At 47.3% G+C, this 20,909-nt stretch overlaps 1 protein-coding gene and 1 long non-coding RNA gene across 3 annotated transcripts in view; both read right to left on the bottom strand.

Annotated features, from left to right (window-relative positions):
- Window positions 1–3,523, bottom strand: part of FNDC3B (fibronectin type III domain containing 3B) — a 392,297-nt gene extending 388,774 nt beyond the window's left edge. The window contains exon 1 of one of the 2 annotated variants that reach the window (XM_075937961.1): window positions 3,256–3,523. The gene's annotated coding sequence lies outside the window, so the exon portion shown is untranslated. The remainder of the gene's footprint in view (window positions 1–3,255) is intronic. The other variant, XM_075937956.1, reaches the window with a different exon arrangement.
- A 4,062-nt stretch (window positions 3,524–7,585) lies between these two features.
- Window positions 7,586–20,909, bottom strand: part of LOC142830794 (uncharacterized) — a 73,478-nt gene continuing 60,154 nt past the window's right edge. The window contains exons 8-12 of the long non-coding RNA XR_012906296.1: window positions 17,258–17,364; window positions 16,695–16,782; window positions 12,431–12,660; window positions 11,319–11,731; window positions 7,586–9,596 (exon numbers count right to left, since the gene is read on the bottom strand). This is a non-coding gene — a long non-coding RNA (uncharacterized LOC142830794). The remainder of the gene's footprint in view (window positions 9,597–11,318; window positions 11,732–12,430; window positions 12,661–16,694; window positions 16,783–17,257; window positions 17,365–20,909) is intronic.

Here is a 20,909-nt window from a genome sequence, read left to right as displayed (position 1 = left end):
TATGTGTTTGCAGAACTGGGCCTTACATTTTTGGACAAAAAGCTAATTATTTGTGAACTGTTTAGTTAACTTAAACTGTCACCCCAGCTCCAACACATACACACATGTTCTTCATACATTTATTTGTGCAAGTGTAGGGGATTCAATTTATCCAGGTCCAGACTCCCTATCCCTTTCTTTAGAGGTGCTGATGGGGAACATAAAATGAGCAGATGAATGTAATTTACATCTGATGATTAATGTATATGCATAAAGTTTCTGCATATATTCTGACTTTTAGGTGGTTATTACTAAAAGAGAGCCAGAGTAAAATCACTGCTAATTAAAAATTGAATTAACAGTTACTGAAGAAAACAGTTTCAGATTGGATGCTTCCTACCCAAAATATATGCTATTATGGAGGATATGTAAACAATATACTTAGTTCTCTGAGTCTGTTTTGAAAGCTCATGGTTCTCCATCTATCTCCTGACCGGGTAGGGGGCAGGATAATAGAATAGTGTGGAAAAAATTAACCAATGGACCAGCAATGACCTCAAATGAACCATGAGCAGAGCCACTTGAAAAATGGGAAATGATTCAGCTTCCATGCCTTGGGCTACATGAAGAGCATAAGCTACTCAGTACCGAAGTGGGATGAATGACGTAGGACACTTTGGGGCTAGTGATACCCTGTGTCATGGGCTCAGCAGGAGAGATGTAACCACAAAAACTCAGTGACTTTGAGACAGATGAGGGGCAGATCAGATACTGGAAGGAACTGACACGTTCCTTCTGCATAAGACTCCACTGAGAGAACGGATATAAGAAAAGAGCACTTCACAGCCTGAATGACCCTGGGCATGCTGCCAAGAAATATCTTCCTCTTGTGGTGGCAACAACAGCATACTTCCCTAACAAGCTTCTCTGTTATTGCCCAGAGACACAAGCAGATGGTAAGAAAAGAGTGAGTGAGGGAAGCAGAACACTGCCACTAGTGGGAGAAGGAGCCATCCATCTTACCCAATCAGCTGTCTCCTGAAGGATATAGGGCAGTGTTTCCCAATTTTATTTGTCCATGGAACCCTCTGGAACTCGAAAGAATTTTGCAGAACCCCTGACTGTGCGGAACCCCTGACTGACTATGCGCACAGTGCTGAGTAGTGACATCATCGCCCCCACTGTCTGGCTAAGCTGACATTACACAGGAACATTTATGAAAACACAAATTAAAATTGTTTTCAATAAAACTCATAAATGAATTAAAATTCCATTCCATTCCACTACAATAATTCAGGTTGTAATGGAATTTTCTTGCGGGACACTTATTTTCACCATTTGAGAAGAGCACAGGGATAGCACCTCTCTTAACAGGGAGGCCATCCAGCTAGCACCTACACACTCTGCTCATGTCTAGACTAGAAAAACAGGTCATGTTCAAAAACATAATAGCTAACAAGTTGTTAAACTCTTCTGTGAACCACATTTAACACCTTTTAAAAAAGGTGGGTCAACCCTCAACTGCCCAACAATTTAAAAAACTAGCACGTAGAACAAATGTGATGAAGGCACAGAGAACCAGGAAACGTGAATTCTGTTCCTGGCTATGCTACTGATTCACTGTGGGACACTGTTGCATAAACCGCTATATGCCTCAGTTTCCCCATCTAGACAGCTTCTCTAGCTCTTTAAAAATGACTGCAGCTCCTCAGAAGGGAAGGTGCTATTAAAATGCAAATTATATCAAGTCTATGTGCAATGAATTAAAAAAATCTAATGAATATGGTGCCATGAATTGCTCCTTACTTTAAGTTCCAGACCAGGCAACCTTTGTCAAAACTTTAGCCCATAAATAAATGGAATATTTAATGGAGAGAGGGAGGGGAGCTAGGCTGAGTTTGAAAGAAGAAGATAAACTTTAAAGAGAAGATTTGTAAAGCTCTCTCTCCTGGTAACATGCCATTTTTAAGGAGTCTGGCAGAAGAAATAAAAAGTTTCCGAGATTTTTCTCTTCGAAGTGGTGTCAGCAAAGGAGGGGTTGTGAGAGAGAGGCTGGGGGAGGGTAGCCTGGGTCGGTCGGTTTCTCGCTCTCCTTCTCTCCAAGGTGCTCCCTGGATCCAGACATTTTGGAAAGAGTTTGCAGAGAGCTGGAGACTCTGCTGGTGCCTTGGCTTCTTCACCCGCGTGACATGCCCTGAGCTGGGCAGAGGGGCCAGACAGTACGTGCCGGCCTCACAGCCGAGGTTCTCTCTCCCCCACCCACCGCCTCCTGCTCCCAAACTCAGCCGCAGGGCACAGACTTCCAACCTCCTTCCTCTCGCACACGCAGCTCCTCCTGCAGGGAGCCCGAGGCTGGGGAAGAGGAGGAGGAGGAGGAGGAAGGCTCCCCGCCCCCCCCCCCCCCTTCACACGCCAACCTCTTCCAAGTTGAAAGCCGATTTTCCATTCCGGCTCCGATTGCAATTGCAGGATGAGTATCAAAGAGAGGAGAGGAGAGGAGAGGAGGCGGCGGAGCCGAGGCGAAGGGGCAGGGAGCGAGGGCTGGCGCGGGGCTGGGAAGGGGGCAGGGAGAGGCCAGGCAGGCTGATCCCGGCAGCGCTCGGCGGAGTCTCTCTGGATTACTAGGCTATGATGGAGTGTCTCCCAGCCCCGAACGAACTGCTGCCTCCACTCCCCCGCTGAGCCCAGCCACCTTCTCCCAGCCTGCTCCAGCAGGGGCGTCAGCATTTCGGCCACCCCGCCCCCGGGGCTGTAAAATTCCCCCTTCCCACCCTGGAGCCCCCCCAAAAAATCACACCAAACTTACCCCCCAACACACACACACACACACACGCTCTGCGCTGCAGCCTCGGCTTGCGGCCGCCCCAAGGGCAGGCAGATGATCGCGGTGGGTCTATTTCCCCCTTTCCTCGCTCCATGCTGCCCGCGGGATGCTCTGGGGGGGGGGGCGGGCGATAAGGGGGTGCATAAATCAGGGGGCTGCGCCGGGGAGGACGAGAACCAGGCTGGCGTGTCTCCTCCCGGCACCGGCAAATGGGGGAAACTTTCTGCAAAGTGCTGCTGCTCCCCGGGGCTCCGAGAAACGGGGTGCGCATCCCCGCCCCGGCTCCCACGGCCCTTCCCCGCCGAAACAAAATGGGGGGCAGCCACAGACCCACACGAAGGGGGGGCGCCGCTTGCGCTGCCCCAACTCCGGGCGGCGGCTGCCGCAGGGACTCGCCGTGAGCCCCGTGGGGGGCTGCCCCGCTTCGCGGCCGGGCCCGGGCGCCGCCTTACCTTGGCAAGGGCTGAATCGGGGGCGCTGCGAAGCCGCGCTCGGCAGGCAGTCCGGTGAAAGCCCGGCTGGCGGCGGGGGCTACCAGGAGGGCTTGGAGGGGGATTCCGCCATGTCAGTGATGTCGGGACCACATGGGGATTTGCGACCAGCCCACAATACCATACAGTCTGGAGTAGCAGCTACTGTGGAAAAACCGGCGGCGAGAGGAGAGGGGCGGGCAGAGGGAGACAGGGACCCGCTGCGCCAGGCGCGCTTGGCAGCCCGCGCTCTGCCCTGCCCTCGCCGCAGCTGCCCGGCCAGGCGGCGCCCCTCCTCCCCCTGCAGGACCAAGCTGGCCGAGGGTGGGAACCTCGGGCAGGGGGATGAGTTTGTGGAGTGATGAGTCCCCTGCCCGCATTGTCTGTCCCCACACGCTCTTTCCTACCCGGCCTGTTCTTCCACACCCCTCTCTCGCTCCCTGCCCCCTCAACCTTTCTCTCTTCTCCCTCCTGGCCCTAGTTTCTATCCCGACCCTCTCTCCCATTCTCTGACCCAGCCTCTGCCCCACCCATCATCCCCTTCTGCCCTTTGCCCCATCCCCTACTTCCTGACCACAGTCGATATCCCACACGTCCCCTTCTGCCCCAGTCCCTGCCTGACCCCCAGTCCACTCCACCCATTCCTTTCTGCCCCAATCCCTGCCCCATCACCCTGCTTGTGCCCCAGTGTACCCCACCCATACCCTTCTACCTATCCCATCATCCCCCTCCTGGCCTCCCAATCCCCAGAGCCATGCTGGGCAATCCAGAGTCCATCCATCTTGTGTAAATTGAAAGCTTTTAGGGACAGGGTTTGTCTTTACTTTTGTGGCTTGTCAAGCACATTGCCAGCACCCGAGCCACTAAATATATGGATACAGTTCTGCTGCCAAGCAATCCTTCTTCCTGAACATGCAGAGGCCTCTCCAGCAAAAAGAGGGAAGAAACACCTCTACAAATTCCCCTTGTCAAGTCCTTGCTGTTGGAGTGGGATGGGAGGAGAAACATCTTGGCATCTGCCTGACATAGTCCCTGGAGTGAAGAAGCCACCTCAATGCAGCCTAGCAGGATGGACACCTCTCTACCCTCTGGTGCAGAAAGGGCAAGAAGGAATCTATCTGAGCGCCTGTGCAGTGGGAAGGAAGAGATGTTTTCCTTTCTACCCTAACACGTACGGCAGGGTGGGGAGAACCATGCTCAGTAACTTGCCTCTAAACTAGGGGTGGGGAAGATTTTTTGGGTCAAGGGCCGCTAACTCACAGAAAAATCAGTCAGGGGCTGCACGTAAGTGAGAAGCAAAAAACAAAACAAACCCTCACTGACGTGGCTTCCAACTGAAAAGGAGAAAGACAGTTCCCTCATTCCACTCGCATACCAGAGCCTCCAGCGGGCCAGGCTAGTAGACTTTGCGTGCTTCAACCCCACGGTGGGGGAGCTAGAGTGCCAGTGTGGGCTCCCCAATTCTGGGGGTGGAACCCTGAGTATCGGGGGCCAGATCCAGGCCCCGAGCTTGAGGTTCCCCACCTCTGCTCGAAACACAGAAGCCAGGTAGGTGGGAGATAGAAAGTGGGAATCTCATCTAAAGCTTCAGTCTGGCTGTGGGATAGTCCTGGCTTCTTGCCTCAACTTTAGGTGCAGCTCCCCGGTCTTACCACTCAGACTGGGTCTCTTGTGCGGTAGCCCCCTACTTTCCAACTCTGTTCACAATACAGGCCCAACTCCCTTTTACTCCAGGTATTTATGAATTCACATCATGGTCTTTGTCGGGCTCTGGCCCAAGCTGGGAAGCTAATGATCCAACCAGTGGACCAAATTCAGTGATGAATCCTGGTCACATGCCATCAGAGGCATGTTGTGCATATGCTAAAAGGAAGAGGACGCAAAAACCAGCATCTTCAGAACAAAGCATTATTTATTAATCCCTCATGAATAAAAACCACATAGACCAAAGGGTACAGCAGTATGACGCGGTGTACCAGCCCCGCACTGAACTAACAGGCTACGTCTAGACTGGCATGATTTTCCGCAAAAGCTTTTAACGGAAATGTTTCTCCATTAAAAGCATTAGCGGAAAAGAGCGTCTAGATTGGCACGGACGCTTTTCTGCAAAGCACTTTTTGCGGAAAAGCATCCGTGCCAATCTAGGCACAGTTTTGAGCAAGAAAGCCCCGATCACCATTTTCGCGATCGAGGCTTTTTTGCGCAAAACAATACCGCGTTGTCTACACTGGCCCTCTTGCGCGAAAGCATTTGCGCAAGAGGGCTTTTGCCCGAACAGGAGCAGCATAGTATTTCTGCAAGAACACTGACAATCTTACATGATTGTAATTCATAAATAATTACAGTGTTCTTGCGCAAATTCAAGTGGCCAGTGTAGACAGCTGGCAAGTTTTTCCACAAAAGCGGCTGCTTTTGCGGAAAAACTTGCCAGTCTAGACGCAGCCACAGGGTTTAGCCAGGTTACCCTGGATGAAGGAGCCCTGCCAGACATGCTCAGACTGTAGCCCAGGTATAAAAGCCTGGGAGAGGTGCAGTCTGGGCTAGCTGGCAGAAGAGAAGAACCTCAGGTTGGAGCACCTGAGTTGCTGCTGCCAGTTGCCTGAGAGGAGAGCAACAGAGGCTTCATAACTGCTGCAGATCACCAGGGAAATGCAGCCCTTGAGGAGTCACGAGACCCAGCTACCACGTGGGAAGTTGGCCCATCAGATCAGGTAGGAAGTGCCCCAGGGAGGGTGCAGAAGCAGCCTCTCCCACCCAGAGATCCTAGGCGTGCTTTGGTTGGATTCCCCACTGAGGTTGGATTCTGCCACTCAGAGAGCCCTGAGCCGGGACCCAGTGGAGCACAGTGGGCTCGGGTCCCCCTACTGGGGCACAGCCCGCATCCCTGTTACTTGGTCATTGGGCTGTCCAGCCCTACCTTAAAGGGCCAGCACTTAACTTTGATTCACTCACTCTGGTCATTGGGCTGCCCAGCCCTGCTTTAGAGGGCTGGCGAGTAACTTTGTTTTTCTATCTCTGGTGCTCAGGCCTAACAGCCCTGAGGGGAGGGGCCAGACTACAGGTGGTTTACCGAGTATACAGAGTGTGCCATGGGCTCAGATAGCCCAGGGATACAGGACCCTACCCTCGTCCTGGGGAGGGAGAAGGAAGGACCACCTTGCGCCATGCAGTATGGCCTATATGTCTAGGACTGACATACACCTTAAAAATTCTCTGCCTGCTTTTGTAAAGTTCTTTCTGCCTGGTTAATTCTACCTCTCTGTGTGTGCATCTACACTGCACCCTTACCTTGAAATAAGGTGTTGCTTATTTTCAGGGGTCGACAAATTATGGAAAACACTACTCGCCAGACAAAAAAGGGACTTGCCACCCTCCCCCACAAAAAGGTTTTTAATGGCATAAATTCCTAATAAGAATAAGAACAATAATTACTAATAAGTTATTAATAAATATCTTATAAACCTCTACCTTTTCCCTCTGCTGCCATGTCTCCTCCCCTTGCTCCATCAGCTCCCCTGGTGCCTGCTGCCCCGCAACTCCTCACCCTCCTCTGCTGTCCTGACTCCTGCCCTTCTCACTGCCCTCAGCCCTCCTGCAACCTGCCCCCCTTCACCAGCCCTTCTCTCTTCCCTGTGCCTACTCCTCCAGTAGCCCCACTCTGATCATGTGAGCTATCCCTCCTCATCCCCTGTTCTAACACCTCCCTCTACACACCTGCCCTGCCTCTCTCCTCTGGTGCTGGTCCCTCCCCTGCAGGTGTCTGGCCTTCCGCTTCACCCCCAGAATCCCTTCGTACCTGCACCCTCCTGATGCCTCCCCCTTCCCTCACTGCCCTTGCCTCTTTTGCCCTCTTCTTCACAATACCCACCACCCTCTGCCCCCATTTCCCTCATGCCCCTGTGCCCTCACAGATACCTTGCTCTATCCCCACCTTCCTCATGCCCACCCCTTCTTTCAAGCCTTCTCCCAGCACTTCCCTCTCCCCGTCTAGTCCCCAGTGCCCTTACCCTCTCCTCTCCCGGCATCACCCTGTCCCCCCTCCCACTAATGTCTCCCCTCCTGCCCTTTTCCTCGTTGTCTGCACTTAGCCCCCTGGCTTCTGTCTCTCCTGCACCCCAGTCCCTTGGTGCCTTCCCCTTTCTTCTTCTTCTTCTTTTGACCTCCTCCCACTCCGCTCAGCACAAACCCTTCCCCATATTTTCCCCTCCCTGCCCTCCCCACAGCCCAGCCAAGCCCCTTCCCCTCCCCCAGGGCCAGCTCTAGGTTTTTTGCTGCCCCAAGCAAAACATTTTTAGCTGCCCCCCCCCCTTTTTGTTGTCCTTTACACGTTTGCATTTTGCAATGGGTTTTTTTGTTTGTTTTCATTTTTGTCGCGGCATTTTAGCCCTATAAATAGCAAATAGCATTTTCATTCTTTTTTTCCATAAAGGCAAAGGCGCTTCAAGTGAACTCCCCCTTTCACTCCCTGCTGGGTCACAGCAGCCTTTTCCCTGCCCTGTCCAGCCTCTCCCTATGGACAAGCACCTTTCACTCCCAACCCACAGAGGGAGCAGGGTGCAGGGACAGCACAGAGCCAGAGGGGTGCAGGGAACAGTGGGGGGGTACGGGGGTGGTGCAGGGAATGGGAGGCAGAGCCAGAAGGACGCAGGGATCGGGGGGAGCAGGGTGCGATGGAGGCACGGGTAATGTGACGTGGGGAATGGGAGGGGCAGAGGGATTGGGGTCTAGGGGCAGTGCAGGGAACGGGCAGCACAGAGCTGGGGGGGCAGGGATCGGGGGGAGCAGGGTGCGGGGTGCAAGGGCAGCGCAGAGCCAAAGGGTCGCAGAGAAGAGAGAGAGCAGGGGGTCAGGAGTGCAGGGGAGGCGTGGGGAACGGGCGGCATGAAAACAAAGGGGGGCTGGGGCCGTGGCAGGACTGGAGCCGGCGGGGCGGGCCCTGGCTGCACCACGCGCCGCAGCCAGCTCCCAGGAACACGCGGCCCGAGCTGAGCTGCCATGGCCCTTTAAAATCAGCAGGGCCATGTCACGCCAGCGTCCTGGCATCCCACCCCGCCTCCTCGCATCAGAGCTGCATGGAGGCAGCCCGGTGGGAAGAATCGCCGCACTTCCCCCTTCCATAGTGCGGGCTTCCGCTAGCCCGTCACAACAGCCACCGGGCCAGTCTGCCCCTGCACTCACCAACTGGTAAAATCTACTCGCCGCGGGCGAATATATTTGTTGAGCCCTTCTTATTTTGATCTAATTTCAAAAAAGCTTATTTCAAAACCTGATGCTATCTACCCAGTACCAGATTTTGAAATAAACTGCTATTCTGAAGTGTGCCTTAATCCTCGTGGAATGAGGGTTACAGGGACGCCAGAATAGCGCGCCTGTTATTTCAAAATCTATTTCAAAATTACGGGCATGCTCAAAAGACGTGGAATAGTTATTTTGGGATACTCCCAGTATGCTGAAATAGTGCCACAGTTTACACATAGCCTGACAGGGTGAGGCAGACTGTCCTGCTGCGGCAGGATGCCTGTTTCTGTGTGCCTCAGAGAGACAAGGTGTGTGTCAGCTTTCACCGACACAGCTTAGGACAGCTTCTAGCAGCTCACTCCTCCTTCCTCCATTGCTGGCATTTTTGATGACTTAGGAAATAGGAATGTAATCCTCAGGTTAGCCTTGGGAAAAGCAGACTTTGTAACTTCATGGGATATTCCCCATTTGATAGCTTTCCTCTACCCATTGCTTCTTCAAGCTGCCATTGCTTTGTTTCCTATAGGTTTCCTCCTTTACAGATTCCTATGATTTAACTCCTGGTATTCGGACCAGTTTATCAAATGGACAATCTGAAGGACATATATTTATGAAAAATACTATATGTAACTCCCACATTCTCCACACACATAGCTTGGGTCATCCATGCTACAAATTGCCCAAATCTGACCATTTGAGGTATTTACCATTATACAGGGGGAAAGAGACATTTAGATTTACACAAAATAGTCATTTTCCATTAAAAAATGGAAAATGTTTTACCAGTAATAAGTGTTTATTGCTAGAGTTGTGCAAGTATTTGTGACAAATGAAACCCCAAAGCAGACACATGGGTTCTGTGTTTCGTAACAAATCCAGAAACATGAACTCTGGCGAGTCTCAGATCAGTTTAGCAAATGAGGTTGAGCCAAGTTATAGAATCGTAGGCCAAGTAAGGGACCTTGAGAGGACACCTAATCCTGTCCCCTGTACCCAGGGCATTCAGGAAGGAATGCTGAGGTCTTGTGAGCTAATTCAGGGGATCAAGAATACATGGCTTATTGTGGAAGAGACAAATCAGTGACCTAAAAAAGTAAAAAAAAAATAAAGAGAACTCAGTCAAAGCTGTGTTAGAGAAGATCAAGATAGATGAAAATATTGGTTATACCAGTTATCACTGAGATAAAACTGTCTACATAGAAATCTGTCTGCATAGCTTCCCAAACTCATTTGTGGTTTGTCTCTCAGATGGGCCTGAACCAAAATGCTGGATCCAAACACACTAATTTTAGGGTATGTGAAATCTAAATATGTATACGCTATGTCTCCAGCGATCCTGCCTCAAATCTTTGCATTGGTATAGGGCTGTAATAAAGCTTTTTGCCGTTCCCACCATTGCACTTTGATTTTCAGGTTTGAGCAAAACTAAGATTCAATTTCAATGACCACATTTTGCTAGGTTTGGGAACAAAATGTACATAGTCATTGACGCGGCTCTGGCCCACCAGAGCAGCTGCCGCCTGCCACGGATTCCACTCCAGCCCTGGGAAAGGGCTGAAGCCAGGGCCAGGACCATGTGGTGGCTGCCCTGCTACTCCTCGGGCAGGACAGCCGCCCACCCCAGAGGAGCTGAGCAGCCACTGCAGAGCCCTGCTGAGGAGGTGGGCAGGCCTCAAAATTCTTGGTGCATACCTGCACAGGTACGCACCTCAGAGGGAACACGGACCAACATTGGCAGGGGTTGCTCTCTCATCAATGCTGGGTACTCATCTTGGCGGAGTGCCAGGGTTGCCAGGAGTCAGGGCTGTTCCCCACTCTGGCACTCCGAATAGGGAAGGTGAATGCCTTTGAGAGCTTCAAAACATTGCCTCTACAGACACTGGTTACAAAAATTTCCCTCCAGAATCATAATCCACCGATTTGGGGGAAATTGCTGTCACCGTCAAGTGCTTTTTATCCCTAAAAACCAGGGGTGAACACTTGAAATCACCCCCAAAGGTACCCCAAGCTCTTCTGCCTCAAAAGAGCTTGAAAAGAGAAAAGCAAGCTGCAGTCTCTGGTAGCTGACCTCTCAGTCAGAGGCATGCAGATACAGACAGACCTTCCAGGACACAATCAAATCACCTTAAAAAAAGATTACAAAACAAAAGAAACTAGATAAAGCATACTTGGTTGCTAAATGTTACAGAGCACTAAGGAAAACAAATAAAAAAAACAGAGAAAAGTCTCTGGGCACAATGCAAGGTAGTCAATAGGGAGGGGAGAAATTGATTCACACAGAGCAGTTCAAACCAAACCACAAACTGAAGAACATTACCCTGAATGTGACTGGATTCACTTTTCCCTTTTACTTGCTTCTAATTTTCTCTTTGTTCAGTCCTCTCCCATGCCCTGAATTCCTTGGAGACAAGGCAGTCCTGCTTGGGTCCTCCCCGAACTCCTAGTTTCTCTCCCACACAAAGAAAGCTGGCAGAATCTATATCTAATTCAAATATCAACACTATCTCAATTGGTTCTCCCAGCCACCTGGCCAACACCTTTGCTAGCTACCTGAGCTTAACCCCTTAGTCATCGGGTGCTGTCAGCACTTCTCCTGTCCATTACAATATGCATGTACTTGGAGAGTGATTTTATTGCAGTTTCAGCAGACATGATAAATCAATGGCTAGTGGATCTATTGCTGCAGTGTTGATCCCCAGAATAGCAGAGGCAAGGCCTAGGGCCTGATACAGAAGTAAAGACTGGACGGGTTAGTCAGTCTCCAACATGTTCAGACTTTCCTTGGCCTTACTACTGAGCCTACGTACCAGTTATGTTGGTATCCGAGATGCTGATAGTTATCCAGAAGGAACTGGATTGAAAATACCAACTCCTCTCTGGCAGTCACTGAATGGCATCAGATGGTAACAACTGCAAGTCACTCTTAACTGGGGCTGGATTCAGACTGGTCTAAGGTTCCGTAATCCTTTTTCAGTCCCTTTAGCCATCTGTCCCGCTAGCTGAGAAATTCCAGAGAAGAGGAGCTCTCTTAGTATACAATAACTGTGACACATCTCAGGTAAGACACGGTTTCAAAAGTAGCATTAACTCTACAAGAGATTCTTTATTCTCCCAAGACGTCCTCTCTCAGGTTTCTGGTAGGATTATGCTTTAACAAGCTGCACATACTGTATTTGGGAAGGCAAGCAGGCTGGGATCTTGGCATCAGTTCTGTTTCATGCTGTACAGAGAAAGCTTTGATTAGTTTGTTTGCTAAATATTGTTGTTTTACCTGAGGCATGCTGCCTTCAGTCATTTTTTTTTAAATACCACATAGCACTGGTGTGTACTCTATTGACTGTTGGGTAGATGGCTCTACCCAAACACTGGATAGACTCTACCACAGGACTTTTTCCTTTTTACACATTGTGGAATAACTGCTGGGTGGTCTGGCTCAGTATTCCAGTGACTAATGCTCTTCCCTTACATTGTAAGAGACCTGAGTTCAGACTTTCATGCCCAGAGCTGGCAAAGGCTGAGATTAGGGAAGACACACACATATGCAGGTTCACCAAACTCTAGGAAACCCATTGACTAACCTAGGGCACTGATAGTTTCCATAGTAGACCCCAATCAGGCCTTCCTCTGCCAGGAAGGTTTGTGTGAGTGATGTGTGACAGTGGAATGGGCAACGTACACAAAATAACTGACTGATTTTCTTCAGAGAAATTCCAACTCAAAATTAGCCAGGAGGCATTTTTCCTGCTTTTAGACTATGTAACTTACTTTTCACGTTGTAAATGTAGAACTGTCTGCAAAGGGTTAAAATAAACTGGTACTTGTTAATAAATCCTTTCAACCACACTAGACTTTTTGATGTACCATAATATATACAAAGGTTTTACAGTTTGAATAATTAATTATGCAGACAAACTCATACCTTTGGTGCTGGCTGCAGCAACTCTTTAGGTCTGTTATCTGATCGGATGGAAATTGAAATGCAAGTTCAGTGTTGAATGCTGTATTTTGAAATAGAACTAGAATTCCTTCCATTTTCAGTCTTCTGCTTTCATTGCATCATGGCTATAAGGGCCACAGACAAAGGTAGGTAGAGCATAGAGGCCTTCATTACAAATCTTGTGGGATCCAAAATCCTGCAGATGACTAAGACTTGCAGAGTTAAGACATAAATATTAGCATGAATAAGGTTTTCTGCATGTACATCTATTTAGATCAAGTGAAACCCACCCAATCACTGAGTGAGTCAATGCACAAAATGTACTTCAATAATTACCGCCATTAAAAAGTCAATTTCAAAAGGCAGCCTGAATTCATGTTCTTATTTAGATAAGCCTTCTCTCTCTAAGACATCTGTGATAACACATGCTGAAAGCAGAATCTAGAATTTTATTGTCAGAGTGAAATACTGCAAGATTAAAAAAAAAATTGTCCTGGCCTCTTTTTTTTTTTTTTTTTTTTTAAACTGGACTGAACCTCAAAGTAATTTAGCTTTAGACATTCATCTAGGGCAGGGCTACTCAACTTTGGAAGTCCCGCGGGCCACAATTTTACTCTTAGCACATGCTGAGGGCTGCAATATTAGTGTGGTTGCATTTACATGCAAATATATATTCAAATTTTATCTCCCAAACAGAGATGCTTGTATTCATTCAACAAGCATCTCTTCTTTGTTGCAATTTTAAAAAGAAAAATTCTTATTAAAAAGAACATTGTATACCAGCATTTTGGATGTTTAGCTTGAAGCTTCAGGTTGTGCATTTCTTGGACTGATTTTACACAGGAAAAAGTTTCCAAGCCAGAGCATTCCAACCTGCAGTGGGTGGGGAGTTGGATCAGTCAGGCCAGACACGAGAGGCAAAAAAAGGACAGATGCCCAGGAGCCCCATCCTGGATTCCCTGCAGAGCTGACATCCCCACGCGGGAGTCTGTCACTCCATGCGGGTTGGAGGCAGGGCTGCCCAGCCACAGAGTTGGGCCCAAACGTGGCCAGTGTGAGCTAGTCAGCACCTCTCAGGCTCTCCCACAATACTAAGCAGCCAGCATTTCCCACAATGCCCTGGCTAGAAATGCCAACACTCTATACCTGTCTGTTCCAGCCAGCCTGTCGGCTTGCATCTTTCATTGCTCACCATACCTGTGAGACACCTCGCTGTTGTGGAGCGTGTTCCCAATGGAGGTCATGTTCAAACGATCCCACACATGGGCCACATGTTGAGCCCCATGTAAACCCAAACCACACGCCACATGCCACCCATGGCCACGTGTTGAGTAGCCCTGATCTAGGGCACAATCCTTGTTCGCTAGAGACATTGAGCGTCCTTCCATGATGTAAACAGTCTTTGAAATGAAGACTTTAGTTTGGTGTTTGAATCTTGCTGGCTACTGTTATGCAATAACAACTTGGTTCAGATCCCTTTGAAGTCAGTAGAAAGCAAGTCAGCATAGTTCCATTGTGTGTAGCTTGTGCTCACATTACTGTTAGCTGTGCCATAAGCTTTGCAAGGCATCATATGATTAATTATTTTAAAAAGCTCTCCTTGTAATTGTTCCCTCAGTCTGAAGGCTCTGTGGTTTTGGAAGAGGCCTGCATGAAAGCTAAGGATGCACACACACTCCCCTTTCTTCATGATTTTGTGTATGTCTGTTTACTAAATAAATGGATTCCCCCTCTACCAAGTGTTTCCAAGAAGCATGGTGTCCCTGGCCTCTGTTTGTCAGAGGCTGGAGAGGGATGGCACGAGACAAATTGCTTGATCATTGTCTTCAGTCCACCCCCTCCGTGACACCTGGTGCTGGCTACTGGGCTAGATGGACTTTTAGTCTGACCCAGTACGGCCATTCTTATGTTCTTGATTGGAATTTACCCAGGTCAAGAAGCTTGCGTCATAGATTACAAAAGTGGTGCTCAGGCAATGAATAAGTGGTGCTCAGGCAAAAACAGTTTCATAGCTGTCTCAAAATAATTTGACTTAGATTTAATTTCACTTCTTCCCAAAGATTAGGATGGTGTCCCTTCCTCCCCATACACATTCTAGTCAATTTCTCCTTGCACTATGCAATTCTTGGGCTCCCTGGGTTTTGTTTGTTGTAAACTCTGCTTGGACAATCTGTCATAGAAAAAGAAAACACCACAACAGTGCTTTGGTGGTCAAATCCAAAAGCAGGTGCACAGAAATATTCTTGCTGAAACTCTTGTAGATTGATATCAATGAAACAGCTTAAAATGAAGCCTACAATACTAAACTGGTCCAATTGTTCCTCCCCGTCATGGTGTACATTCAAGAAAGTCATAATTAAATGACTATCTGTCAAGTGTTTTCCCCGCAGCATTCTTTACAACTCTCAATGTTTCTTCTTTCTCGTCATTAAAAGAAAAAAAACACCTACAAAGGGGCTGACAGTTGCAAATACAAAATGGATGATTTGAAATAAAAATAGACTATTTGCTATAAAAAATAAAATCAGATGTCATTTTTGGACATACCCCACATTTAAATTGATTTTTTTTGTCCTTTTCTACTACAGTAGTTTTATCAGATGCGATCCCCTGCCTATTTACCAGCTTCCTTCTGTCAGGTTTTTTTTTCCTAGCTAAGTGTAGAAATTATATAGACCTTTTCATAAAGACTGCTGTCAAACCTAACATTCAAAATGATGCTTTATTGGTGTTCATCTTTCTTTGGAGTTTTGTTGCTGAAGAGGAAGTATTACATATGGGTTCTTCAGAGAATCATGGAAACATAGCACCAGAAGAGACCTCAAGAGGCCATGTATTTCAGTCTCTTACACCAAAGCAGGTCCAAATATACCTAGACCATCCCGGACAGGTGATTGTGGAAGCTTTCTAAGAACAGGTTAAACAGTCTCCCTTGGAAACCTGTTTCAGTGCTTAACTGTTCATAGAAACCTTTTACTGACATCTATCATAAGTCTCTCATGCTGTGTAGATTAAGCTGATTACTTCTTGTCCTGCCTTCAGTGGACAAAGAACAATTGATCACTCTCTTCTTTATAATGGCTCTTAACTTATTTGAAGCCTTACAATATCCTCCCCCAACCCCTACACTCCTGCTATGTCTACACTGCAGGAATTTGTCTGCAGAGGCAATGCAAATGAAGCACTCATTAGCATTTCTCACGCTCTCATTTGCATTTCTCACACTCATTTGTATAGTCTCTTCTGATCTGTTTTGCGGAAGAGGTTTTTGTGCAAAAAAACGCAGTGTAGATGGGGCCATTTTGTGCAAAAACACCCTTTTGCGCAAGAACACTTATTCCTCAAAAAAGCAGGTACACAGGATCTTGCGCAAAAGGGATTGTTGCCCCATCTACACTGCATTTTCTGCAAAAACCTCTTCCGCAAAACGGATCGGAAGGTACTATGCAAATGAGCATGAGAAATGCTAATGAGCACTTCATTTGCATTGCCTCTGACAAATTCCTGAGGTGTAGACATAGCTTCCTTTTGAGAAGGTTAAACATGCTTTTTAAAAACATTCTCATAGGTGAGACTTTCTAAACTTATGAATTTTATAGTTCTCCTCAACTCATTTGTCCACAGTCTGCTGAATACTTGACATTATTCTAGCTGAGACATCATAGACAGATCAGAACAATTACTCTGTGTCATATACGCTACTCTTAATACATCCCAAAATAGTATTGGCCTTTTTTATGTTGTTGGTTCATTAATTTGTGATCCACTAGAACTCCCGCATCCTTTTCTGCATTACTGCTGCCTAGCCCATTCTCCATTTTGGGTTTGTGTATTTGATTTTTCCTTCCTAAGTATAGTACTTTGAACTTGTCTTAAATCGATAAAATGAAATTTTAACAGACCAAGTCTTCAGTTTCTTGAGGCTGTTACATGTTTTAATTTTGTATGACAAGTACTAGCAACCCTTCCCTAGACTGTCATCTACAAAGTTTATAACTGTACTCTCTCCAAACTACTAACAATGTCAGATTTTATCATATCAACAAGACTTGTCCTAGAGCTTCCAAAGGAAAATACGTGGCTAAACATTCTTTTAAAAATTGTTTGAAGTATGAAATTACCTAGTTTATAATTTTTCCAGAATTACAAAGTGATCCTGGGATAGTTTGTCCCTCAGCATCCTGACATCTATTTGAAACTGGATAGTCAATTTCCTGTGTGGCCTTAGGAAATTCACTTAACCTACCTATGCCTCAAGCATCCTCATCTGTATTTGGATGGAAACAAAACAGGTTAACATTCCAGTTTATGCATCTAGGCATTCTTGGTAATACCTGTATTAAAATATTAAGACATATGACATGCTCATAACCAATTATAGTTAGACAAAACACAATCCGCTTATTTACTGAACTATGTGTGTCTATGCCATTGACAATTATTGTCATGAATTGGAGTGCAGAAAAATATATAATTTATGGACATGACAAGGCATAAAAAGTGGATGAAGCCAACAAGTGGCACACACTTGGGGAAGTACATGCCAGAGAAACAGCTCAGACAAGTACCTATGCATCATGTAAGCCCCATATTAAAGCCCTGGGGGGGGAGGGGGGGAACTGCTCTGTATTGGGATGATTTACACTCATTATTGGCCATTCTACAGTTCTTGCAAAATCAGAAATTAGGGTCCAATTCAACTCACATTGCAATCAATGTAGAGCATCCTACTGATTTTTAACAGACATTGAATTGGGTCTATAGTTAGTGCAATTAGTCAGAACAAGACACTTCATAGTAAATACTCACTGCTGTTTTGAGAATGGCTTTTGAAGAAAAAAAACCCCACCGTGAAACAGTTGAGTGGAGGAAATCAAAGGAAGCTTCAGTTTCTGGCCCATTATAAATTATGATCTCTGATGAGGAGAACAAGGCAAGCCCTTAGTTTGTACCATTAGTAGATAGAGAACATTAAGGAGCCAGCATCACATTGCTACTTTACTACCCCAACTATAAAAAAAAAAAAAAAATCTTCACTCTTTTTACACCTTTTCATTTACAGTTGTGAAATACAGAGAACGTACCAAGGCAGACTCAGATTTATCTGAGACTTGTATAGACAAGTGGCTTGACACTACACAATAAGAAAAAAATCTCAGGCTAGGGCAAAGTATAGAGAATATTAGTCCATGCATGCATGAATATCAGAACTACATAGAAATTACAAGTCCTCCCTTACTCCAAAAACAGAACTACTTCTAATTAAACTTCAAAAATCAACGAGAAAAAAATAATACTTCCAGAGAAATTTTTACTCTGGCACTTGCTCACTTTGGCTACGCACATTTGATAACAAACAGCTTTAACTAAAGCATATGCTGATTTTGGAAGTTTGGGACATCTCAAGCAATCCATTTAAGCAATACTTTCTACCCGAGGGAAGTTTCCCTTCCAAACATTTTCATCATCCCACTTGGGCTTTTCTTTGCTGAAGAGTCTGGCTGTTCTCAATGATTTCTTTTTATTCCTGCCGTTTTTGAAGAGTTTTGTGATGTTTAGGGAAGCTGCTGCGTGCCTTCTCCCAGATGTTTCTTGTTCAGAAAAACATCCACCTGCTAAGTGTCTTGTCTCCAAGGAAAAGACAATTCCGACCTCATACTTCTGTTTGCACAGTAAATGTCTGGATTTCTAGATTAGTCATAGGACTCAAACTCCGAGGACTTGCTGGGAGCTGGAAAAGTATCCTGTATATTGTGGCAGAGCTCTGGTAATGCCCCTCAGAGTCCTGCCCTTCTTGGCAGATTTTTAAGTTTCCTCAGAGTAACCCTCCCACAGCCTCTTGCCTCTCACAGGCAAGGATTCCCCACTTAATGAGCCATTTTCCTCATAGGCCAGTCATTAGTTTGGAGGGAAAACCCTTCTGCAGTCCATAGAGTCCCCTTTTCCCTGGTGGTGGCCCACAAGGCATGGGGAGGGTCAGGGGAACTCAGTCAGTCTCACCTACTTACATCAGGTTCTATCCCTGGGCTCTAGGTAGCAGCCACTAGTGGGACTTTCACCCTGTTCCTCACAGATTAGCAACCACTCCCACAATATCTTCTCCCTAGCATCTTGGAGAAAACCTCTCCTGCATACCACCTTACAGCTTGCCTCACTCTGTACATCTTGTCTGCTCTAGTCCATCCTTCTTTCCTTTCTCCCTCCTTGTTCCAGGGGAAACCTTTTATAATGGACCAGCAGGCCCTAACTGGCTGCAGGTGTCCCATTAGCCTGCTGCTGCAGGCGGGCTCTTTCTGAGTCTAAGGTGCCTGCCTGTCTTAATTACTGGGCAGCAGGCCCTGACAGCCTATACAGGGAACAGGAACCTGCTCATTCAACTGCCCCTATACTTGCTCTCCATCAAACTACTGCAGCCTGCTGCCTTTGGTCTGCCACAATATTACCATATCAATGTGTGTGCCAAGAATAAAAGCTCATCTTATTTACTGATACAGAAAGCAAATTAATTCTTCAGTTGCACACCATTGCTACATACCCTAATGAGCACTTTCTACAGTAAACTTCTGATAATCTAGCACCTTTAGGACCCAGGGGGTGCCGGATTATCAGGTATGCCGGACTATCGGAAGGGGGAGCTATGAGGGGTCTGGGGTGAGGGGGATGCCACCCCAGACCCCTCACAGCCCCCCCTTCCGATAGTCTGTCTCTGCCCCAGGTGTCCCCGATTCAGCCGCTGCTGGTCAGTTTCAGCAGCGGCTGAATCGGGGATGCCTAGGGCAGAACTGCTGGGCAGCTGCCAGGTTGGTCCCATAGCGCCACCCCAGGTGTCCCCAAGAGCAGCTGGGGTGTTGCCAGGTTGGTCTTGCAGCCTCGAGGGACAGCGCTACGGGACCAACCCGGCAGCACCCCAGTTGCTCTGCCCCCAGCTTCCTCGATTCAGCTGCTGGTCAGTTTCAGCAACCGCTGAATTAGGGAAGCCAGGCACAGAGCAGCTCCAATTGTCCGGCTGCCCGGAGCACTTCCGGGTTCCCGATGGTGCCGGACCATCAGGAGTGCCGGAGCATTGGATGCCGGACCAATGGAGTTTTACTGAATACAGAGCATATTAGAAGGAAGGAGCCAAATAAAATACTGGACTACCAGAGCAGAAGGTGTGGGGAATTGGATGGCTCATGGATATGAAGCCTTTTTCATTCTTAGATTACAAATTTTAACCCAGGACAGTCTGTTCATGCATGACCCCAAATATCATTTGAAGGCTCTTCAGTAGACCCAAAAATATCTCATGACAATTAGTACTAATTGGCTAGATTGTTGGCAGTCCCAGAAGTTGATTAAAGTGGCCATTGAGACTGAACTAACCTCTCACCCATTAAGGAAGTTCCTCCAGGTCACGGTTGAGACATCAGCAGGGCAACATGCATAACCATGGCCAATATGTTTAACTGTTCTGAGGGTAAATTAGGATTCCGGTGTCTGGGGCCAGCATCTTTCACATGCACTAAATGTATAGCTAAAGAAAAGGAAATTAGGGAATTTCCTGAGTCATTAACATAGGCTTTCTGGCTTCCTTATAAAATAATTTTCACTGCAACCAGAGTGAATATTTCCAACTGTCTTGTTATCATTTGACAATATCTGTATGCACAATGATGTGTGATCTGCGTTGTTGCAGAAGAGTCAGTGCTAGAGACAATGGAGAGAAGCAACTATGGAGTAAGTCAACTATGGGCCCCCATGCTATAGAGCTGGGAGCTGACAACTCAGGGCATATGACTAGAAGTAAGAATGTGACCTACAGGAAAGCAGATATGACTTCCTGCCACTCAGGAAGTTGCAGTGGCCAGGAGTTTTTACTGGTTGTAAATGCAGTGAGTTCACTAGCATTCATTAGTTATACAGGTTGAAGCTCTCATGTCTGGCATCCTTGGGATACGATTGGTGCCAAAGCAGAAAATTTGCCAGACCATGGGAGGTCAATATTGTCTAGCAGCATTACCAGCACTTCCGCTGCTTACTGGGCTCTTCAAAGGTATAAAGGGGTAAGTTAGAGCTAAACAACAGCACAGAGCCAGACCTGGTGACTATATACAAACTCTATGGGACTGTGGAAAACTTGGCTACACCCATGGTCAGTGGACATCCAACTTACTAAAATCATGCTAGACCAGAGAATGCCAGCCTGGAGAGGTTCAACCTGTAGTACTGTAAAATCCTAGTGGAAGCCGGCCCTTTGCCCCCTACCTATGGTTGTCCTGGCCTACTAACATGATGGTAAAAACTATTCAGCTCCAGTAGTATCAGGGGCACAGAAGGGACTTGGCTCAGCATTCACTTCAACATGCTCCATCCCAGAGGTGGAAAAGAGACCATGTATAAATCTTAGGGTAGAGCTCTCCATGGGTAGCACTACACTGAAGACCCTTGGATGAAGGCTGCTCAGAATGCTGCAGCAGGGAAT

Source organism: Pelodiscus sinensis, chromosome 10 (assembly GCF_049634645.1).
Source record: "Pelodiscus sinensis isolate JC-2024 chromosome 10, ASM4963464v1, whole genome shotgun sequence".
Classification (NCBI taxonomy): domain Eukaryota; kingdom Metazoa; phylum Chordata; order Testudines; family Trionychidae; genus Pelodiscus; species Pelodiscus sinensis.
This window is presented reverse-complemented; position numbering and strand designations above follow the sequence as displayed.